The sequence below is a fragment of the Vanessa cardui genome, chromosome 20 (genome assembly GCF_905220365.1).
Source record: "Vanessa cardui chromosome 20, ilVanCard2.1, whole genome shotgun sequence".
In the NCBI taxonomy this organism is placed as follows: Eukaryota; Metazoa; Arthropoda; class Insecta; order Lepidoptera; family Nymphalidae; genus Vanessa; species Vanessa cardui.
The window spans coordinates 11,770,259-11,795,925 of NC_061142.1; the positions used below are offsets into that span (position 1 = coordinate 11,770,259).

The window sequence follows — 25,667 nt, forward strand, 5'->3', positions numbered from 1 at the left end:
GTTAGTACTTATTTGTTTTATTTCTATTTTCACTTGTATAGTTTGATTTTTAATTTAATTCGGCAGAAATTTTTAACTTTGCCGTTTAGTAAATTCAAATCGTTTGTAAAAAATACATTGGTAGAAAAAGCATTTTATTCGATACAAGATTTTGTAGATGATAAAAAAGCGTGGAGTTAATACCTGTTGACTTCAAAGCAGGATACATTAATTGAAATAATTGTATTTAATTAACATGACGTTGTATTTTTTAAATGTTAAAAAAAGAATAACTACTGAGTTTCTTGCCGGTTCTTCTCGGTAGAATCTACTTTCCTAACCGGTGGTAGCTTCACTTAATTGTAAAATGACGATTCAAAAGTGCTTATAAAAGCCTACTTGAATAAAGTTTATTTTGATTTTGATTTTGATTTTTGATACGTTGAGCTATATTTTTGTATAATTGGTAGGCATACGGACAAACAGACCACCTGATGACAAGTGGTCACCACTGCTCACAGATATTAGCGTTACCCGTAATACCTATCTAACCTTACTCATACAAAGCCGTACGTACGTACGTAATTTTTCATTAATATTAATAATGAGATTCAAAATAAAATGTTAAAATAATTTCATACTTTGTAAACATACGAGTTCATATTTAATTTAATTAAAACCATACGTTATAATCACCATTAAAAGAATCAAAATACATCACGATCATATACGAAAATTGTAGACAAACCATTAATTTAACGCGAACAATTACTCTGGATGTCATCACGATTCCCTGACGTCAGTAATTTCAAGTTACGTTAAATACCCCATTGGCGGGTAATTCCATTGAATTCGCGCTTCCTATCTACCATTAGGGGCATCGTATGATTATTGTTGTCCAGTACAAACATGGGGTCATCGCGTGGCACCATTACTGATCGAGTTAATTGGTGTCGCTGTAAACAAAGATTAGGGACACCTTGATGGGGTTTCACGATGGATTAGTGATCATTTCTCTGTGTTCTGTAATTTCACGGTGCCTTTAACGTTAACATATATTGTGGGTTTAGCCAATTTATCACCGAAAGTTGTTAAACATTTAATTATAAATGAGATAGAAGTAATAATTGCGTTTTGACAGACCAGCTTTAAATTCGCTTCCAGCGTCCAAAGAGGTTTCACTCTAAGAATTATTTTCCGTTTTAGGGAAGGATTAGAGTTTTCCTTTAAGAGGATTGAAGTAGGACAACAGATGAAGGATGGAATCTAGGAACACACATCAATATTATCCTAGTTTTCGTATCAATGATTTATTTGTCAGAAATAAATTTGATTTTATGAAAAAAAAAAATTATGCTGTCACTGATACTCGGTGAATGTGGAACATCGAAATTTATGTTTCATTAAATATTTTTTAATTAACGAAAACTATTAAATAAATACGGAGTAATCAATATGAAACATAGAATTTTGTTTATAAAATGAATATATTTATCTTGTTATTTTAATAAAATCAATTACAAAAAAGATATTATTTACTCGATGGGTTTTGTGCAAGCCCGTCCGGGTATGTACCACCCACTCATCAGATATTTTACCGTCTAACAACAATACTTATATGTATTATTGTATTCCAATTTGAAGAGTGATTGGACCAGTGTAACTCTAACCAAAAGAGGCATAGCATCATAACTCCCAATGTTGGTGGCGCATTGGTGTGATGCAATGAAAGGTATGTTTTTATGAGCTTATGTATATGGGTGGTATTCACCGGGTAGTAAATTTTGCGCAGGGCCCGAATATGTATATTCCTAGCGAATCCCCGGTTTCGCACTATTGCAATACTGATACTAATTATACAGAATTTATTTATTTACGACATCACATTGAGAATTTCTAAAATGATCATTGTTTCTATAATATATTGTCCATCTATTATATACAAAAAACCTTTCTGTACAATTACTCTATCTAATAAAAAATCGCATCAAAATTCCCTTGCATAATTTTAAATATCTAAACATACATATGGAGAGAGAGCGGTAAGCAACTTTGTTTTATACTATGTAATGATGATGATAAGCGCCATAAACATAAGGGGGTGTATAATAATGGTATGAAAGAACGTCTTGCCGTTGTCGTCACATGACATGTAGCCATCATGGTTTATAATACATACAACAACAAACAACAACAACAACAGCCTGTAAATTTCCCACTGTTGAGGCTTCCTCTCCATTTTGAGGAGAAGGTTCGGAACATATTCCACATTGGAATATTGGAATACACATGTGGAAGAGTATCTGTATAATAAATACACATACAAATAAATGCTAAGCAAAATATGTCACATCATGTACAAAGTATTGTTCATCAAAATTCAATGAGAATTTTAACATTTTCATAACTGTGAACATATTCTTTTTAAGAGTACCTTTTAACCCATTTAATAATTTCCACTGTAACAGCTTTGCATATTTCTATCTTCAGATTAATTTCGTTTCGGGACGGGCCTATAGGAGTAAATAATAAATATTCATAACTAGTTTTCCGGTCCACAGCTTTGAGTGCTCTTTCTCAAACAAAATTGCTAATGTGATTTATGTAAGACCATTTTAATGTTATGTATTCAGCGGCTAAATATCATCTTCTTTCATGAAATGAAATGTTGAATTTAGTTGAATTTGAAATGATGCAATAAATTCTGCAAACTCGAAGACGGAATGTGACAGTGTTTTTATTAATAAAATACGGTCAAGACCGTATTTGAATCGACCATTGTATTTCGTTAAATTAGTTAGTATGGCTGTATGGTTTATAATTACAGATTTCATACTTTTAAATATTGACGTATTCATTATAATATTATAAGAAATATATTGAAATATCTATTTAGATATATGTTTATTATATTGATGTTATATAATAATAAAACTTGGTTAAAATGATATGACGGATAGACAGAAAGACACAAAAATAAATCTAATATTAAAAATAATCTGTAATCAATTGAAGCTTTGGATGATAGTTGAATGAGATAGCTCAGTTGTTAAAACAGGAGCATATTGACCGATGATTTCGTGTTCAATCTTAAGCAGGCCTTTAAATTTGCAGACAATATGTGTCTTTTCAATGAAGTTCTACCACATATGTATCCAATAAGCGTTCTACTCGCATGATGGAATGAACTCCAAACTTTCTATTTAAAGAGAGATAAGGATTTAGCCCAGCAATGGAACACTTTCATTTATTATTTCACTTAAAATATTTTCAATATATTTGTCAGTTAACAGAATGTATAGTGTTTGAATATACATATCAATTTGTACATAAACGCGCCTCAAGTATAAGATCCGATCGAACTCAAATTTCAAATATCGAATGTTTTGTCTGAAACGAAATTTCCATCGCAAGTATGACGTTGATCTTCAAACCCCATTCAAGTTGGAGGCAGCGCGTAGGCTTCACAATATCAAAGGTTTACTCCCACTTCAAGCTTATAACCCTTGAACCGTTCAAAACTCTCACCTACGCCCAACAAGGCGTTACAGAAACGCAATAAATAATACCTAACAACAATATCCCTCAGAGGTCTCGATTGACCTTACCGCAACCTCGCTTCGGTGTACCGCATTGTATCCAGATTATAATATACGACTATAATAATATCGATTGAATTTTGATCCGGTTCATATTATTAAGTTCATATAAAAAATATTTGTTGATTTTCATGCTGGATATAAAAATTTAATTGTATTTTATTGAGTTATTTAAGTAAGTACTGAGTGTTATGCGGTCTGAACCTTTATATCTATACATATTATAATAAAATTGGAGCGTCTGTTAGTGATATTAAAATTACATCTAAGGAACGGCTGGACCGATTTTGATGGGACTTTCATTGGCAGATAGCTGATGTAATGAGGAGTAACTTAGGCTACAACAATATTTTTTATGATAAATTCAAACGCGGACGACGTCGCGGGCCTAGCTAATTGAATATAAAGTTGTAAATGACGATCATTCAGATAGAAACAATAATAGTCTTACATCTTTATGCACTGCTGTTCAAAGTTACATTCTTTCCTTAAAAACTACTACTAATATAGTACTTTTTTAAACAAATTATTGTGGGAACCATTAAGAAGTGTCTGATATTTCTATTAACCCCTAATTTTAAGCCTGAATAATAGCCTAAAGGATCAGGATCGAACCTGGGACATTTTTCATCGCTAAGCGGCGTAAACCATTGCGCTATTGACGCTTAATTAATAAATAATTGACTAATAAATTATATCTATTTAAGTAGTAATATTACAGAGCTGTTATAAGCAATTAGTTTTACAATTTTTAATCAATTTCAAAACGAATTTTGCAACCGAACACCGCACGAGATTTAATAGCCGTGAAATACAAAACCCTATTCTATTTTTAAAAATCTGTTTAAAATTTTAATTAATTGCTTGTTTTTCTTAACAACTCGCTTATTGCTTCACGTTTTGACAAATAAGACGTGATCGACAATAATGAAAAATAATTTCAAACGCAGTCTCCCATGTTATAGTTTCTCTAACGGTAAGTTTGTTTACCTATGATTGGAAAAGGGCTTAAGAGACATATGTATTATAAGTTTACTTTCGTTAAACTAGTTAAGAATATAGTCTTGAGGTTAAAGCCCAAACTATAATGTTCTAGAAATATTGTTTTGCATAATCAAATATGTATTTATTTGTTAATTGCGAAAAGATTTCTACTATTCAAGAGATAGATTTGATTTATGGAACGTGAGCTCAACTACAATAAATAAAAAATTTAACAAAAATAATAACCGACTTCAAACAAAATACTATTTTAAAACAAATAAATCTGCACTAAAAAGTAATAAAATAATTGCGTATTCAACATATTTTTAGAGTCCTTCCATGTAAGAAAACTATTAGACTACTTAAAAGTCGATTTACGATTATATAATGTAGTTATAATTATTGCTATATTTGGAGCCGATGTCAGCGACGGGCTCGCGCCTCAACAATCAAAGAAATAATCAGTACAAGCCCCTTGATTGACCCAGTATATTATCGTATAAAAGGTAATTTGTAAAAAACATACTGTTAAAATATTTTCATATTGTTTTTTGATAGATATACGGTAGGGTTAACGTGGCTGATACCGAGTCCAAATATGGAAATAATTATAACTACATTATATAATCTCATTTTTTTAAGTCTTTTAAAAAATAATTCAAAGAAGAATGTTATAACATGTATGTAGTAATTGTATATGATCGAACCTTCCTCTTGAATTATGAAATCGGCTGCGTAGTTTAAAAGATCTAAGCACAAAGACGGTTTTGAGTGACATATATGATGTAGAGATAATAGATTTCCTTGTAGATAACTTTTTGAAAATCAGGATTTAACAAACATTTGTTTTTCAATCGAAAAGCATGGACCCGTCAAAAGATGATCCATCGATAAGCCATGCAACGTCACCGAAAAATCGGATAACTTCAAATCCAGTTTGATCCGGTATGAACTAGTTCAGATACTCAAAATATTTAAACCACAAAGTCAAAGGTGCGGACAACATCGCTTTTATTTTTTAAAACCAATTTTTGGTAACAAAATAATGACATATCTGCCATGTCAATGCTTCCACTGATATATTCAAACACGACATTGAAATAAATATAAATAAAATTTTAACAAAAAGAAAAACCGACTTCAAACAAAACACTATTTTAAAACAAATGAATATGCACGAAAAAGTAATAAAAATAATTGCGTATTCAACATATTTTTTAGAGTCTTCCTAAGTTAAATGAAATGAAAAATATTAGACTACTTAAAAGTCGATTAACGATTATATCATGTAGTTATAGTTATTGGTATATTTGGAGCCGGGGTCAGCCACGGTGCCCTTGCCCCAACAATCAAAAGAAAGACGCGATACGAGCCCCTTGATTGATTCAGTATATTATTGAGTAAAAGGTAATTTGTAAGAAACATATTTGTTAAAGTATTCTCGTATTGTTTTTTGATAGATATACTGTAGGGTTTTATTGGCTGACACCGACTCCAAATATAACAATAATTATAACTACATGATATAATCGTTAATCGACTTTTAAGTAGTCTAATATTTTTCATTTCATTTAACTTAGGAAGACTCTAAAAAATATGTTGAATACGCAATTATTTTTATTACTTTTTCGTGCATATTCATTTGTTTTAAAATAGTGTTTTGTTTGAAGTCGGTTTTTCTTTTTGTTAAAATTTTATTTATTTTTTGATTTTAAGTGAAGCTGATGTTGACTAACTAATTTTTTTTAATATGGATAGATTAAGCGTTCCGTTTATATGAGTCAGAAACTACTTCGAGGACAATTTCAAAGGAAACTTGCGAATAAAGCAAAAATAGACTTTCGAAAATGCGGATTTAATACGTCACGCGGCGTAAACTACAAGGATCCCTCGAAAGAGCTGTAATCGAACTCAGCAAAAAAACTTTGAAAAAGACCAACTATATTTCGTACATCATATGACATCACATCACATACACAAAATTTGATTAAAGATAGTAAGAAATTCTGCCCCATATCGCACCCTAACTGCGAGCCGTATAGGAGTTCCATCACTACATAGTATAAAACAAAGTCGCTTTCTCTGTCCCTATATCTTTAAATCTACGCAACGGATTTTGATGCAGTTTTTTTTAAAAGATAGTGTGATTCAAGGGGAAGGTTTGTGTATATAATACATGAACAATATAGTAAAACACTGATAATTTTAGAAGTTTGCCATGTGATGTCGAAGTCAACAGGTATTAACTCCACGCTTTTTTATCATCTATAAAATCTTGCATCGCATAAATATAATAATAAACGATTTGAATTTACGAAACGGCAAAGATAAAAATGTCTGCGAAATTTTATTATAGAAACGGATACCTTGCCCCAAGAAGGATTTATTGTGTATGATTTAATACTATTTTTGTAGCGTTACTGCATATTTGGGTATTTTTTCATTAAAAATGCTTGTTTCCATAGTTAAACATTTTAGGCGTATAATGCAATAAACCTCGGTCTTCAAGGGATAAAGAAAGTTGACGCCTTTATAAACGGCACCACGGTATCTGCAGGAAGAACGCCAAACTTCAAGTTTTGTCCGGTTACGTCCAGTGACGTCAAAAGGTCATTTTCAGTGTATGAATTGATATTAAGTAGACAACGCAACAAATTTGCTGTGGAAAATCTGGAAAAATATACTTTTGTTTATTTTTACAAATAATATCATAAATAAGATATTTCTCTAACTATAATTACTAGTAAGAACTAGTTATAATTTAAAAAAAATGTCAAAATCTAATTAGAAATGGCTTTTTGATAATGCATTTTTCAACATTTTTAGTGCATATTTGGATGCATATTTTGTTATTTTGCATATATAGTGTACCTTGTTACCAGGGAAAAGAACTTCGTAGAGCTAAAATCGCACGCATAATGTTTGTCTATAGTGTTGAATACGAATAAACAAAACGATAGCTCAGTGCTTGTCTAAATTTGAATCCATAATCTAATCCTTCGCCCTTATCCAAATTTTTCTTGAGGTCGGCGCAGCATGTCTTCTTCTTCCATACTTCTCGGTCGCATGTCATCTCACAAGTAACATTCTTTCTAACCATATCGTCTTTCACACAATCCATCCATCGTTTCTCTGGTCGTCCCCTACTAAATCCATTTTGTGAGTACAAAATTATATTTTTCCTGTAGTTGAATTTTATTAGTAAAATAAAATTTATCGATACATTTATTTATTCACAATCCCGGCCGTAATAACATGTTCGTACTCCACTAAATAAGTTTGATAAAAGCTATTAATATTCCATATTGAAAAATAAAGTTAACACAGGTATATTTTAACAAGAATTTCGACATGCTTTTGTTGAAATTTCGCACAACTTGTAATGAAATGGAACACAATTTATGCATAATGTGATGTTGATACATTACCGAACGTTTAGCGTGTGCCTTTATAAAATGCGTTGGTAATAGTACGCGAGTTTTAGCTACCTGACTAGCGTTGAAAATTAAATTAAAGTGAATTTTCCTCTCGATTATACTCCATAAAACCTCTTTTGAAACGTAAAATGGAACGCAATTGGGCACGAGGCTTTCCCTACACGTTCGTGTCTCGTTAGTTTTAAAACTTGGAGAAGGTTTTAGAAATACACTGTTTGGCGAAACGTTCCAAATATCGTTGCTGCTATAAGAAATTTTAGCGAATTAAAAACAATTGGACTATTCAGCACGTATTGATATATTTACTTATATATATACCTTAATATATAATATTATAACCGCTAAAATAAAGACAGTTCATTTGTTAGATGTTCAAAAGTATTAAACTGATCATTGCAAAATTTTGTTTAAATGTTCTGATCAAATCAAATGAAATTAAAATATACTTTGTTCAGGTAGGCTTTTATAAGCACTTTTGAATCGTCATGTAATAGCTATATTAAGTAAAGTTACCACCGATTCGAAAAGTAGATTCAACCGAGAAGGACGTCATTTAATAACTTGTTAACTTAAATTAAGTGAAGCTACCACCGGTTCGGAAAGTAGATTCAACCGAGAAGGACCTGCAAGAACCTCGGTAGTTACTTTTTTTCAACATATAAAAATACAGTCATGTTAGATAAATACAATTTTCTATTTACGTAAAAACACATAAGGTACCTAACATCCCCCTGATCAGTAAAGGTGCCGGTGGAAATTCATCAGCTATACATTAAGCATTCATTGTTACTAAATATAAATAGAGAACCGAGATGGCTTGATGGTTAGAACACGTACATCCTAACTGATGATTGCTGATTCAAACCAAGCAAGTAATACTCAATTTTTATGAACGTATTTTGTGTTTATAATATGTCTCGTCTTCGGCGAAACACATTGTCACTTTTCGTAGAAATTTGTCAATTACAGTAACACGCTAAGTTGATACGTATATATATGACATACGCATCAAAATGTCGTATCATTGTAATATAATTATTTAATTACTGTAAATGTCGCATAACACATTCTGACACTAAAATATACCGCATTATAAATAATTATTGCGTTCTTTTATGTTATTTTTAATTTATAAAAATGTATTGTAAAGTAATATAAAATGTACAATCTGATCCAATTAAGATGCATGTTCAATTACATGCATCGTAGCGTCCAGACCTATTCTCTTTAAGGAGTTACACTTACAGGGTAACATAAAATTTAATTAAAAATCCAATAAATATCAAGTTTTAATCTGTTGTTTCTATAATAAGATTCAATAGTTATTTTTAAATTGGTCTGTAAATGTATAGAATATTCCTGTACAAAAAAACATTGATAAATATGGCAGGTTAGGCCTATTCTCCCTTTGAGGAAGTTTTGGAAGATATTCTAACACGCAGCTCCAATACGAGTTGGTATACGTGTGGCAGACTTTCGTTAAATGTGATACACGCAGATTTCATGTTGTCACCTTCACCAACGAGAGATGAATTATAAACACAAATCGAGATACACGCGTTCTAAACATTGGGCCATCTCTTTAGTCAATACCAGACTATATTCATACTAAAAAAGTGTGAGTCTAGTACTTATTTGTTGTTTTTCAAGCATATGTAAATTAAATTGGTATAAAGTTTCTAATTAAAATGGTGGAAAAGAGTAACCTCTGAGTTTAATACCGGTTCTTTTCTACAGAACCTACTTTAAGGAACTGTGGTATCTACCACAGGTCCTTAAAGTAAATCTTTACGGTTCAATATCGTAATATGACGTTCCAAAAGTGTTTTTATGTGCCTATTAGAATAAATACTATTTTGATTTGATTTGATCATAAAGGATACATCGATGCGGGTAACATGAATGCTATGAATCATGTACATTTTTTTAAATACCTGTCTGATATGACGAATCAACGAAATATAAAAATAGAAAAAAACAAAAGATAGTTTGATATAAAACAAACACTGTTATGTCGTGTATTCATGTTATGACGTAAAATACAACAAGAGTTACTGTAGTCGGTATAAACCTTGTAAGCTTCACCTGTCATCCGTCACCATAAAAAAAAACGGTAAAACTATCCTTTTTTATTATTTCCTCCCGTTCCTTTACGACTCTACGCGGTTATTGTTATTGTCTGAATAATCTAAAACGTTATTTACGTGTAAGCTTTAATATGAGATACGACGATTGTAATATTGTATTGTTTCTTTTATATTACACAGAAAGAGTTACCGTTATTCAGTAAATTGCAGTCCATGCCTTGATTGTTCAAAGGCGCGTTAAAATCCTTGTAAATATTTAAGCTTACACGTAAATAAATTTTAGATTATTCACACAATAACAGCTGTAAAATTAAGAGGAATAACTACAATGACAGCAATGAAAAGTAAAACTAACATAGTCAAAATAGAAATAAGAGTATCACTTGGTGGTAGGGCTTCGTGCAAGCCCGTCTAGGTAGGTAACACACTGGTGAATACTCACCAGTTATTCTACCGCCAAATAACAGTACTCAGTATTATCGTGTTCCGGTTTGAAGGGTGAGTGAGCCAGCGTAACTACAGGCACAAGTGACATAACAACTTAGTTCCCAAGGTTTGTGGCACATTGACGATGTAAGGAATAGTTAATATTTCTTGCAGCGTCATGGTCTATGGGTGATGGTGACCACTTAAAATCAGGTGGCCCATATGCTCGTCCGCCAACCTATACCATAAAAAAGGAGTAAAACACAATGTACGTAAATTCGGGATATGTAGTTTGTATTTAATATTTGTATATAAAACGCGTATCCCTTATCTTAGCCTTCGGTACCCTTAGACTCAGCTAACATTACAGAAATTCTTTGATGAAGAGGATGGGAGTCGTAAATTTTTTACGCTCTGCCAAATCTACCCATTCCTTATATCGAGATTCTGAAGGTTTTATTACCGAAATAATACAGCAGTCTTGTGTTTAGGATTTTGTTTGGAAATATGACATAAAAAACATCGGATATCTGTAGATGATTCTTTTGATATTGTTAATTTTGAACGGGTTTTGTTTTACGTTGAGATGGCCCAGTGGTTAGAACGCGTGCATCTTAATCGATGATTGCGGGTTCAAACCCAGGCAAGCACCACTATATATGTATATGTGCTTAATTTGTGTTTATAATTCATCTAATGCTCGGCGGTGAAGGAAAACATCGTGAGGAAACCTGCATGTGTCTAATTTCATCGAAATTCTGCCACATGTGCATTCCACCAACCCGCATTGGAACAGCGTGGTGGAATATGTTCCAAACCCTCTCCTTAATGGAAGAGGAGGCCTTATCTCAATAGTGGGAAATGTACAGGCTGTTACTTTGTTTTACGTTGTCAGTTGTTGTGTTTAATTTGAGGTTTAAAAGTCATTTTATACAAGTCGTACTTTTGCTGTTCACTCGCCTTGGGGAGGGGTGAGGGGAGCAGGTATTAATATAACATGTATTTCTGTGCCCTTACAACCAGTATGTGAGATTTCATGATGATTGACTGTGCAATAAAGTGTAGCAAGCAGAAAACAATCTATATTTCTATATTAATATTATAAATATGAAAGTACCCCTGTCTGTCTGTCTTTTGCGACCGAACCGCTGAACGGAATTTGATAAATTTTGGAGTTAAGCAAACTTGAACTCAAAGAAAGAACATAGGCTCCTTTTTGTCTGATTCATGATAACCAACACCTTAAAACGCGAGCGAAACCGCGGGCGACTACTAGTATATTATATAGCATTACTTTTGTAAAGTGCACTATTAAAAATACGAAGCTCACTTCCAACTTACTACTTCTAACAAACTTCTTCTTACACAAACACTTCCACCCTTAACTACTTCTTACATTTACCAAATCGATATGTTTGATCTTCCAAACATTTTCTTGACTGATATTTTTTAATGTGACGTCATAAAATACCAAAAAATGTCACCCATACAAAACCAGTGTCATAATCGATAATTTTATTTCACACGTCTAACCCTTAAGACGCAGCAACCGCGTTAATAACCAATAAATTTTATCCGATAGGCTTCCGAATAATTCGAATAATCGATTATCGCCCGGGGTTCGATTCTAATCGGAGATAAGAATCGTGACCACACGCAGTCATCGTGAAAATATACGAGATGTTATTGTGTCAAAGAACGCGTCTTGTATTCAAAAACGTTAAATTATAAAATAGTTTCATTATGTTTCCATTTAATAGTAACATACTAATTAATATTTTTTTAATAATAATATTTAATATACATAAAATTTCAATGTATAATAACTCATTATTTTTACTGTACTTTAAGTAATTACAAACTCATGTCACTCACTGTAGATTGGCTGGAATCCCGTAGAGAGAGGACGCATTCGTATGTAAAACCCTGTTTTGTATTAAATATTTTAAAACCATATAATATAGTAAATATAAATAAAAAGGAAAGTTTACATACCAGTGATTATACGATTTTATGGAGTTTCGAATGAAATTCTGATTTATTCGAAATTCAACCAATCAAATAGTTACAAATCCGTGATGAAATAAAAAAAAAAACCAATTAGTTCACGCAGATAATAAAAATGACCTCGTTGACAATCAACAATGAAAGTTTTTTCATATCATTAAAGGATCAAGTAATATGGCGCGGCAATAATGTTTTCTTTCTTACTATATAATGTTTCAATAGTAATGACACGTATAAGATTAATTTAATGACAAATAATTGTTCAGAACTTGAAGAAATATTAAGGTCATTAAACAAACTTTTTATTTTTATAATTCGAATGTTTCTTTCCGTTAAAAAAAAAAACAAAAGAACTCAGCTCGGAATCGAGTGCGTATGTTTTTGCTGTAATAACAACAATTAAAAAAGATATTATCTATCGAATAATTTAACAGAAAACTTAATTAAGGCCTCAAATATTGGCATACACACATTGAAATATATTTGAGCAAATTTCTTTTAAACGTACTTGAACATATATCCAAGAATCGTTTCTTAAATAATTTGGCTATAAGTATTTAATATAATTTTAATTAATAATTTGTACAAAATATAATTCATGTATCAATTTTGATATTAAAAAAATATTTAATAATATTTAATGATTGTACGAAGAAAATTTACTTTATAAATATTTATTATTCCTTAAATCCTAATCAAAATTACTCTGAAAGGTAATCTTTCGTGAAGGGACTGGGGTACAATCACATTACCATCAAGCGTCCTTCATTCCTCAGTGAATGAATGAAGTGAATGAGTAAACATCTGCTCATTTGAACGATATCAATGTTGGCAATTTATTTAAATAAATGTATTCCCAAAACGAACATTCGAAATACAATGTTTTATACCGCTATTTGAACTATGTAATATTTATCGTTAATCCGATGTAATACGCCTATTTGAATGTACAAAATATTTGAAAAGGAACGTTAGGTAAGACGTGTGTTTTTTACTTTACAAGATTTTCACTAATATTATAGAAGTATCATCAATTGACTACCTCGCTAATAAATCCGCTGATCCGAGGCCCTGGTTTCGAACTGGGTCATTGAGTTTTTCATTCAACAAATTATTCTCAGTAGTCTGGAAGTTGTACGTTTGAGTATTTCGTGCCATTGAAAGCATGTAAAGCTATTGGGTCAGACACCTGAATTCTTTCTAGTCAGATTCTTTTCTTTCATGTTTGTATCTCATCTGATTATAACATTGCACCTATATATGCGTACTTTAAGCTGAATACAGAAGTTTTTAAATTCAGATCAATCTTGTTAAATATTATTATTGATTTCAATATAATCTCAGCAAGTTATAACGCTCAATAGCGACAGAAAGTACTCATTGTCCAGAATATTCATCGTCATCATCTATTTGATGCCTGTATATCATCTCAATTCTTCGTTATGTAATTCAAAACAGTATGATAGTATAAAGACTTGCCTGTTGTTAAGTATGTTTATGGTGGCAAATATAGCTATACTACCGACAAAGGATCGAAGATGTTACATCTCTAAAAATATTCTTTCAGCAGTTAACCTTCTTCCCTTAAGTGTTACATCACTTCGTATCTTGTTAAATTTTATTCATAAAAACTGTATTAAGAAAATTTTCCTAAAATTTCTTCAACGTTTAAAAGTGTATAACTAGTTTTTAAATACACCCTTGATGAGCTTGCGAGGGAACCTTTTAGCGAGCTAAATAATTATTGAAGCTTCTACAGCAAAGATCCTGAATTTTTAATGACACCAACCTTAGGAAAGAGACAATTAAGCGACCTACTTATAAAATAGTGTATATGGTCATGAAATGCTTAAATTGTGGTCTTTAACATTTTATTATACTTCAATACGTTCACAAAAAGCCGAGATGGCCCATTGGTTAGAACGCGTACATCTTAACCGATGATTGCGGGTTCAAATCCAGGCAAGCATCACTTAATATTATTCATGTGCTTAATTTGGGTTTATAAATTCATCTCGTACTCGCCGGTAAAGGAAAACATCGTGTGACAAATATGCATGAGCATGTGTCTAATTTCATAGAAATTCTGCCACATTTGTATTCCGTATTGGAACAGTGTGGTGTAATAAGTTCCAAACTTTCTCCTCAAAAATGAGAGGAGGCCTTAGCCCAGCAGTGGGAAATTTACAGGCTGTTGTTGTTGCAGAAAAAATGGACTCATTGTTTTAGTTAGTAACGAAAACGATAGGAAAAATGTGCCCATCTAATAGTAATAGCTACAGATACGAAAGTTTTATAGACATATATTCAGTGCAGTTAGTTCTCCTCAAATAAACGATCATCCGTAACTTAAAACCGTCTGCCATAAAGGAAAATCTATTATGAAATGCTGTGCGAATTTTTAATCTGATTGAAAACCAAGTTATCCATTGTTATTTGCCCGGCGTTCAGAGGCCATGCCTCATCAAAATTCATCTCCTGAATAATTTAAAACATTCACGTCTCGTGGTCTCGGCTTAATTTCAACACAGCTAATTTGAAGTGCGATAAATTTGAAGTGTAAAGATGCTGGTCTTGACAAATATTCTGGAACATTTGCTCATTGTTTTCCTCCATTACCATCGAAATTCTATTGAAATACATGAAACTATATGTTTTCAAGTCTACCTTGTGTGTTTTAAAACCATCCATAATGTATAAAATCGACCTCACGTGACTCGTACACGTAAACAAAGATAATTCCTACTAAAAAATTGGGATATCGTTGTTCTCATAATGTTGTCTTAGATTTTCGCGATTATTACACATTGAAATAAAACTAGTTTTAACGGATTTAAATCTCGTATATTAATTATTTTTATTATCCCGACGTTTCGAGCACTATTACATTATGGGATGATAAAAATAATTAATATACGCGATTTAAATCCGTTAAAACTAGTTTTATTTCTATCGTTGTTCTGTCTGACTATATTTAGCAATCGCTAAAACCATTACTTGATTTAGAATATTAAAGTAATTATTATTATTACGGTGGACTGCTGTACCGTAACACATCAATTAAAACGCCATGACAGCCATTTAGACTAGATTACAAATGTATAATAAAAGTTAAATTTTCAAATTCATTAGTATTTATTTATTAAATATTTATATTGTACCTCTAAGTAAAAAATCAACTTAAAACAGACGAAATATCTAAATATAAGTTAAGGCGTTCGTTTTCCGTTTCAACTCACAAAGCGTTTACGAATTTAATCCCTTTTGAGTCAAAAACAGTAAGAAATTTCCAAATAGACCAACCGAACGATATCTCGACGATGTTTCGCAAGAAAGCAAGCAATAAGTTTATTTCGCCCTTCTTTTAACTGAGTAAGGGTTTAACGGAGGGTTTCGTAAATAAAATGGTAATAAATTCAGTGAGCTATAAGGAAAATTATGTTTCTTGATGTCTTGTGAACTATCGTGATGAAAAACAGCTCTGAATGTTGATGGTGTAATCATCATTACTAAAACTATAAACAAGCGCTCTTATTCTTTTGATACATAAATCTTAATTATAAGCCGATATGTCTGTGTTAACAAGAAGTGGACTTATCGTTTTTGTTAGTAAGGAAACAACAACAAGAGCCTGTAAATTTACCACTGCTGGTCTAAGGCCTCCTCTCCTATTGAGAAGGTTTGGGAACATATTCCGCTTTGGTTCCACCAATACCCATGTGCAAAATTTTCTATGAAAATAGACTCATGATGTTTTCTTTCTCCGCCGAGCATGAGATGAATTATAAGCACAAATTAAGCACATGAAATATTCAGTGGTGCTTTCCTGGGTTTGAACCAGCAATCATCAGTTAAGATGCGCGTGTTCTAACCATCTTGGCACTAGTAAAGGAAACGACAGAAAAAAATGGCGCACCAATTGTGCCCATCATTAGAGTAGCGTCTGGAAATGAATTCCAAAATCTTCCTCCTTAAGTGGAGACGAGTTATTCTTATATATTGTAATGTATTGACAAAAGTCAGATGGCATCCAGTCCTCTGGCAGACAGAAATTCATTACTCACGGATGTCGACAAACAAGAATAGCATTAGCGCAAGTCGTTTGCATGGTTGTCCGTGTGTAATGTCTATATATCTGAATGCAAGACAAAATCGTGTAGTCCGTGCTGTTCTTAGGGGTATTGTAAAACATTAAATAATGTAAAAGTAAAATGTACTTGATTTTGGTCCACCTCATTTTTCTGAAAATTATCTATCCTTAATTTTAAAGTAGAGAGATTATATTTAAGACCTCGCTCCAACTTAGTATTACAAGTTTTTCTTGACTTCTAATATTTATGGACTGTTTGTTAGTGTCTCTCAAAAAAATCAATATAATTGTGTATATAATGTTGTTTTACGTAGAGCAGAAATCGTGGGGTATAATTGTCTGTTTCTGTTTTATTACAGAAACAGACAATTATACCCCACTTTAATATAACCCCACTATAGTAATTATACTTTTTTAGTCCTCCAAGGGATGTCAAAGGACAATTCTACTCTTTTTTAAAGCTATAGTAATTGATGCCCAATATCTTATTGTCTGTATTTAAAGTATCATCAAGTAACTAGTATCTGATATTAACTTAAAGTTTTTTTTTGAGATAAGTCAACGTAAACATATTGACGTGAAATGGTAGGACAATTATGTACAAAAAAAATAAAAGTAAACCTAGAATTGATCCCTATAGAACACCCGCTTAGCACAGCTAATGTCTCATAATATCACATTCTGACATTTCATATTATATTAAAGTATAACAGTATCGAACTCATTCAAGAGAAATACTAAATTTCAGTGTTAGAAAAATTCGACATTTTTATTCAGCAAAATTAATATTCTTGAAAATTTTAATAAGAAATCTTCGTATTATACATTTTCACAGAAGAGATTATACAAACGAGCAAATGTAAAACTGGAAAGAAAACAATTTAACTTTTTAAATTACCATTCATGAGCTTCTAGCGACTAGCATTTCATTTTCTCTAAACAAATAACTCAAGATTTTACAAAAATACCTTGAGTTTTAGAAAATCATTCAGAATTTACATGACAAGCTCACTAACAAAATTAGATGTAAATTTAGATTATTATATTATTCTTATATGTAGTCTTTGTTTTATATTACCATAATATATTTGTATTATGATTATTATTTTCATATAGATCTGCCTTGACTTCAAATAATTTATAACATATAAGCTAATGTAATCTGATTGTGAAAGTACTTCCAAAAACAAATCTTTAAGTTTCAAAGTTGTCTGCCAAATGAATGGAAATGAGTCTATAAAGGTTTTATTACCGAATCTTTTATTTTTCCACCTTCTTCACACTGAGGTCTGTTGTTACACAAACAAAAAAAGAATCTGAATCGATAACCTTATATTCTTTAAATATATATTTAAATATATCATCAAATGAACTTCTTAAAGTGAAGTTTTATTTGCGTTTTTTTCTTCAAAATTTTTGCTTGCGCAGATAGCGACTTATTACTTTTTATCTTATTTTTTCGTCATTTCTTGATTTTGTCATGATGAAGATAACAAATTTTCAATAAATTTCTTAGGCAGGTCCATACGTTGCCTCGCACGAAAAAAGAATAAAGTGAAGTGACCGTACTAAATAATAAAGATATATAGAAAAAAAAAACGTAAAAAGAGGTCGATTATGAATAGATTATCTAAACGTGCGGACAATGCCAAAGGACTACATAGTTAATTGTATCTTCGAACTTCGAATATATAATATTAATAATATTGACGATGTAACAGAATTCAATCGTACCGCTAAATGTATTGGCTCGTGTAAACGAAACGTTGACAGTTAGCTGTTAGCAGAAAACGTTCCGGTTTACATCGACTGATCCGATTAAAAAACTGCTGACACTAGCCGAATGACGAAACACGCTGAAGAACTTTGATTGCAAAATTTTGTACATTTAAAGCTATGTTCTGCCATGAATTTCGATTACCAGTTGAACAAGATTTGTGGGAAATCTGTTATATTAATCATAATCATTATGATACTAATGTTATTTCATAAAAAATAGCCTAACAGTTTAGGTTAGGTTCATTGGGCGTATATTTTATTTAACAATTTTTTTGATATACCCGGTAAGCACAACTGTATTTCCATGTGCCTAATTTGTGTTGATAAATATTCACGTATTAGCGTCGTGCAGCATGCAATAGCGTAGGATAGCATCATAAGGATAAATGATATTCTGCCACATGTGTATTCAATGCCAATTTGGGCATAACTGAGTGAAATTATGTTCTAACTCCTTTCCTCCTTATACGAGCCTACTTCTATAGAATATGTTTAAAATCTATTATTACAGTGTTAACGCTAGACACAATTCACAAATAAATTATTTTTTGCAGGTGGATTCAACGTCGACCGGTCATGTAGAAATGTAAGTATGACTATAGATTTTATTATGTAGATATACTAACTTACCATCAGCAGATTTTGGGTTCCAAGTCCAGGTCAGACTAGTAAATATAAATTCTGTAGTACGACACCATAAAATTTCTGGTGTCTTGCTTAATTAATAAATCTTTCTTGGGACAAGGTATCCGTTTCTGTAATAAAATTCCGCAGACATTTTTAACTTTGCCGTTTCGTGAATTCAAATCGTTTATAAAAAATATATTGGTAAAAAAGGCATATTTTTCGATACAATATTTTGTAGATGATAAAAAAGCGTGGAATTAATACCTGTTGACTTCTAGGGAGGATATATTAATTTAAATAATTGTATTAACTAACATGACTTTGTATTTTTAAATGTTGAAAAAGAGTAGCTACTGAGTTTCTTGCCGGTTCTTCTGGTAGAATCAACTTTCCGAACCGGTGGTAGCTTCACTTAAGTGTTAAATGACGATTCAAAAGTGTTTGTAAAAGCCTACTTGAATAAAGTTTATTTTGATTTTGAATTGATTTAATTCTCATCAAATATCATTAACATATTCATGTATCCATGGAATCAGTCATATATTATCAAAATATATTTCGTTTAGATAGGCTTTTACTAGCACTTTGAATCGTTATTTTACAAACTATAATAAGTGAAGGTACTATCGGTTCGAAATGTTTTGTTTTTTTTTTTGTTTCTTATAGTATAGATTGCCGGACGAGCATATGGGCCACCTGATGGTAAGTGGTCACAATCACCCATAGACAATGACGCTGTAAGAAATATTAACTATTCCTTACACTCCTTTTTTCATCTATTATAAATTACTTGAGTTTATGAATCGACAAACTTAAGTGCTCGATAACTTGAAGTTTAAATTGAAAATATTATCAAAAAATATAAGACACCATAATCCCTATAATACAATAGAAGTTCCATATGCTTATTGATGACAGGAGCATTGTTCCTATTTTTATTACAGTATCGCTATTTTATATCAGGAATAACGAGAGGGCATTGAGGGGCAATAAAATGGTATATTCCTCATGTTTATGGACCAAGGAATCGGCAGGTTGCGATTTCCGTCACGTAGCACGCTTTTTCGAAGATTTGACGCTTATGGGTCTAATATGAATTTATATTAGCATTTACTCGTAACAAAAAAATCTATTGATTCATTTATAATATAAATAAATTCTTTGTTTAAATTGTTATTAGTTAAATATTCTTGATTTTGTTTAAAATTATAACGTATTGTTAAATAAATTCAAATTTAGAAACATTTCTTAAAATGGGTATTGATTCTTTTTTTGAAAAACAATTTACAAATATTAAAAAAAATCTTTATCTTTATTCTTTGTGCATTTAAAGAGTCAATTGTTGTCACTTCATTAGTATGAAATATACATACATATATATGTCTGATAATTTATTAAAACTTGTACCACAGGCTCGACGCTGTAAGCCCTAGAACTTCGTTTCCTTTTAACGTTAGTTCTTTGAGAACAATCGAATCGAATGGAATATACCAACGCTAATGATTCCGCCAGAGATCTCCGGGTCGTATTCTTTTGAAATTTTCTTTACTACACATTCAAGTATTAATTCTAGTATGAAAAAATTTACTGAAGAAATTGAGACTGTTACTAGTTTTTTGGCAAAATTCCATACCATTCGATTGGCCTATAAATTTGGTAACAGTCTATTTGTATTAGACTAATCACTGGTAATGCACGTTTTTATATTGTTCATCAGATCACTGGTCTGTCTGCCAAAATAAAAAGGTTTTATTGTGATTATTTTAAGTCACTCAGTAAAAAATATCATGCTATATTTAGATATACGGAACACTATAAAATGTTAAAACGCTTCCAGATAAAATATTCAACTAACGAAATTCATCAAAATAGAATCATAAATAATCAGTTATCATTCCACAAAAAGCAAGTAACAAATCAAATATAAAAGCAGATTTTCCGTCCCCAACTTATTATGAGTACCCTTGAAATCCGAACGGAACAATTAGACTCCTCTCCGAGGATTCCCTTGCGAATGGAACCGCAAAAAGTCGAAATTACTTATCTTTGGTGAACTACTAACGGACTTAATTAGAGAAAGTTCGTCGCTACTCGGTTTTTACGTCATCTGACGTTTGATAGAATGCCGAAAATGAGTTCAGGGAGTCATTTTCTATCTCACTTCTGTAGCTACAGTTGAGATATACGCATAAAAAATGTAGATAAACTTTTTATGAATAAGGATGATTTTGCTAACCGTACTTGGTTATAAATTTTACGAAACGCCCTACGATTATACATTCTTTCATCATTCATTCGTTCGTTAATCTTGTTGATTTTTCCGAAAATTTTGTACTAAATTCCACTGCATAACAATTATATCAGAAGAAGTTATTGGTATGGATTAGGCTTTATTTATTTTCTATCTGTAAGTAATGTTTCAAATTGAAGTTATGGGCTATTAAACTACATTGCGACATATGTGATGTATGTCGACATTTATAATATATGATATTGACTATTCTAAATACTTATAGATGCAATTAATCATTAATAAATAAAATACTCAAAACTGTTTATGGCAGTGAAAGTATAGTAAATAAAGAGGTTACTTTAACATATTAATACTTATATACTGATTTGAATTTCATGAAAGTGTGTGAAAATCAAGAAAGGACATAAGTAACATTTTCATACCCTAAACTTACAGCAAAGGCGCGGGTTATATTTTATGGATTATCATTTTTAACAGATTTTTACACTTACACAAAATTTCATCATCGTGTTTTAAAATTCATATTCAAAAAATAGTCAATATACAACCAAGTTATAAAGCCTATTTGCGTTATGAAAATATTTGGTCAAATGGAACTTTTATTTTTAAACCCATAAACCTACCTTGTCCAACAATACTATTGGAAACGGTTTTGACGAAAATGGTTTAACGATAAAACAATTTTCAGTCCGTAATTGATGATATTTTATAATAAAATACATGAGTACAAATATACCTTATTAGATCAATTAGGAAAACTACATTTATCCCTTCTATTTGAAATCACAGTAATATTTGAACTCAAACTCAAATTACTGTATTCAACGTAGAAGCATTACACTTTCTTATTGATGGTCAAATTAAACACTACCACCGATTCGGAAAAAGGAACACCCTGACCTGAGAAGAACCGGCGAAAGAAAATTAGCGGGTCTTTTTTTCGTCAAATTAATTAGATATATATTCTATATATACATAAATAGAAACAGATTAGAAGATTACTACTTAATCACTATTACTTTTATGATAAAAAGACAAAACAAATCGGAGACAAAATAAAAAAAAATCAAATTAACTTCAAAGCACATCATAATATTTTAAAAGTTTCAAATTGCTACCATTATAAAAGTCCGTAGAGAAATGAAAATTTTATAATTCGATAAATCCAGTGAATTTATTTGGTAACATTTAAAACGTTATAACACGACCAATAAAATTGATATCGACAAAGTTATCTGACTCGATAAATTCGTCATCATTTTTCTCATAATATACTTCGGATTTCCGTCCTGTTGAATATTGAACAGAGAATAAATTATCTATAACACCGGTTAGTTGGAAAATCGTCGCGTTTGCCCAAATTGGTAATTTACATTTGAAATTACTGAAACTCTACAAGTAATTGACTGGTCGAAATATTCTCATTGGATGTTCAGTTTAATTGCTTATTGATGTATTGATGACGTGAATTGGATTTGTATTTGATTGCAATTTTATTATTAACACGTAGCTTAAAGGGTTGTTATGAAAGCAAAAACATCATTTTCGTTAACCGCGCCCTACATCGACCAACGTAACACTGGATTCGTCTTTGGTTACCTCACAATATTCGTCATGGTCAGATCACAATTCATTGAAAACAATTTCGTAGAGTTATAAAAATCGCTTATCCACGTGCCATTTATTTGGAATTGTTATTAACTGTAATGTATTAAGAATTAGGCTTTTCCCAGCCGAAAGTAAAGTTCCTGGGGGAATTTTTTGTTAATTCAAGACTAACAATTTATATTATAATTTCACATCGCATATCGCATCGCTTACTCACCGATATTGTGTTGGCACGCTTATCTTAATATTTTAGCGGTGATCATTTAGCATTAAATGGTGAATAATATAACGAAAATAAAAACAAAACATGTTTAGCCACAAATTATCAAAATTCACCTAAAAGTACTTAACTTTACTTTACTTGATGGTAGGGCTTTGTACTTTGTACGGGCTTGCCCGTCTGGGTAGGTACTACTCATCAGTTATTCTACCGCCAAATAACAGTACTCAGTATTGTTGTGTTTCGGTTTGAAGGGTTAGTGAGCCAGTGTAACTACAGGCCCAAGGGACATAACATCATAGTTCCCAAGGTTGGTGGCACATTGATGATGTAAGTAATAGTTAATATTTCTTACAGCATCATTGTTTATGGGTGATGGTGTCCACTTACCATCGAGTGGCCCATATGCTCGTCCGCCAACCTATACCATATAATACATAAAAATAATAAAGTTTTTATGATTTAAAATGATGCCGATCAATATCGTAAAAGAGAATTTTTAATAAACATTAAAATGTATACTTATTTAATACGATTTGTATAAAATTATAACGGCGCTTATAATTTCGATGGATTAAGTTACTTGTTTAATAGAGAAGATAATTTGTTTAGAAAAATGAGAAAAGTATTTACGCTGATTATTTTTTTCTTTTGCTTGTTTTTTTTTAATTAAAAATTAATTTAAGTAAAGCGATTCATGTTTCTTGCGATTAGATTATTCTTTGCATACCTTTATTTGATTTAATTCGTTAGTCTTGTAGAGCAGTTGTTGTATTTTAAATAAGAAACAGTTTTTCTTACCCGACTTGATTTGACAATACATTTTCGTATAACATTAAAATATGATGTACTTTTTTCAAATATTTTGCATTAGTAAAATACTTAAACTTTAATTCTATGTTAGAATGCAAACCTAAAAAGTTTTGACGGAGATTATCTAAGGTTTCATTCACTAGCATTTTCGTTAAAAATAATAGTTTTTGAGTAGTTGGAATATCTTTTAAGTAACGCTAAAGAGTGAAGCATTAAACTAAAGTAAGATCTTTTACTAGTCTTTCATTTGTTAGCCTAGCCATTTTGCTTAACACTCAGTAAAAAGGCTAGGCTATAAATTAAATCAGTATTGAAGTATATCTGCGATGTTTATATAACTCTGTCATGTTTTCAGAAAGTGATTGATATTTTATTTTCCTTCCCACATAAAAATAAATTCAGTCAGACCCCTGGGGCATCCCGAGAGGCTAAGGATTGAATCTCTAAAAGTAATATTCGCTAGGCAGTTCATGACCAATGAATAAAAATCTACAATTAATATTATGACTTAATAACTCAACACAAACATGTGTTAATGGAAAAACGTAATTATACTTTCAGAGTAATATGTAGCGAAGTAAATCTAGTAAAATAGTATTTAAGTTCAAGTAAATAGTAGAACGTAACGCGATCAATTTGCTAGATACTTATTAAAATAGACGACGTAAATGAAGAAAAACTTTTGGCTAAATAGGATACGTTAGGAATGAGCGATGACTGACTGAGTGGAGGCGGAGAAATCGCTTTACTCGGGACTATGCTAAATTGTATATCATAGTTCAAGTGGTAAGTAGATGTTAGGTCTCAGGTCAGGTCACACAGGGCATAGTTATTGGGTTCTATGAGATAAACTTTCAATAGCAGCGATAAGTTTGGGTGTTACATAAGTGTTCACATTTCCGTGGGTAAGACCCCATTGGATTATAAGCGGGACAGATTATTATTATAATTAATATGTGTAATGACTTCTATTGAGAGTAGCCATAAATTGATCAAGAAACATTTAAACATGATGAGTAAAAACCTAAAAAATGAAGTAGTTTTACCAAAATACCATTTTCCTTTGTTTTGGGGAAAAATATTTATACATACACACACAAACACAAATGAGCATTGTACGGATACATCAAAAATATTAGTATAGTGTAGTGTCATACTTTTAATTTTACGCCACCGATAAGCAGTAAATAACAAGAAGAAATTAGCTTAGAATAGGGAAAAAAATAATACTTTTTTTTATTCTTGTATTTTTAAGGGACCTTTATAGGCTTCCTGTATGTCGGCCCCATATACGCTAAATACAATAAAAAAAGAGTTAGACTACATCAGTTTGAGAGAATGACTAATTAATTAATATACATATTTTAAATGATGAAATACTGGAAGGCTTACTAAAAATAGAATTAAAAACACCAATATTAAATAAAAAAACAAAATATCTATACATACTTCAGTAAACGTAACAAAGGTTGGATGTTTTTTCTTATTAAAGTTTCATGTTTTCTTATAAATAATAAAGGGCTTTCATTCAACTTCCTTTGGGATGTGTTTTGACGAGAACGAGGTTAATAAATTTAAAATTTTAATGTACTCCGTAGCGAAAGTACAGGAAGTGGTTTGTATTTGTGGTAAGTTATTACTAAGTAACTATTATAAATAGATATTTGTTTTTTGTCGTGAGGCTTATTTGGTATTTAATTGACTATGAATGTGTCTGTGGCTTTGCATGCTCATAATTCAACTACATTTTCAAAATT

General features: G+C 31.2%; 1 protein-coding gene across 1 annotated transcript in view; it reads left to right on the forward strand.

Moving 5' to 3' along the window:
- The window catches only part of LOC124538206 (hemicentin-1-like), a 314,256-nt gene that overhangs the window by 64,208 nt on the left and 224,381 nt on the right, over positions 1–25,667 (forward strand). The window contains exon 3 of the mRNA XM_047115179.1: positions 18,943–18,974. The gene's annotated coding sequence lies outside the window, so the exon portion shown is untranslated. The remainder of the gene's footprint in view (positions 1–18,942; positions 18,975–25,667) is intronic.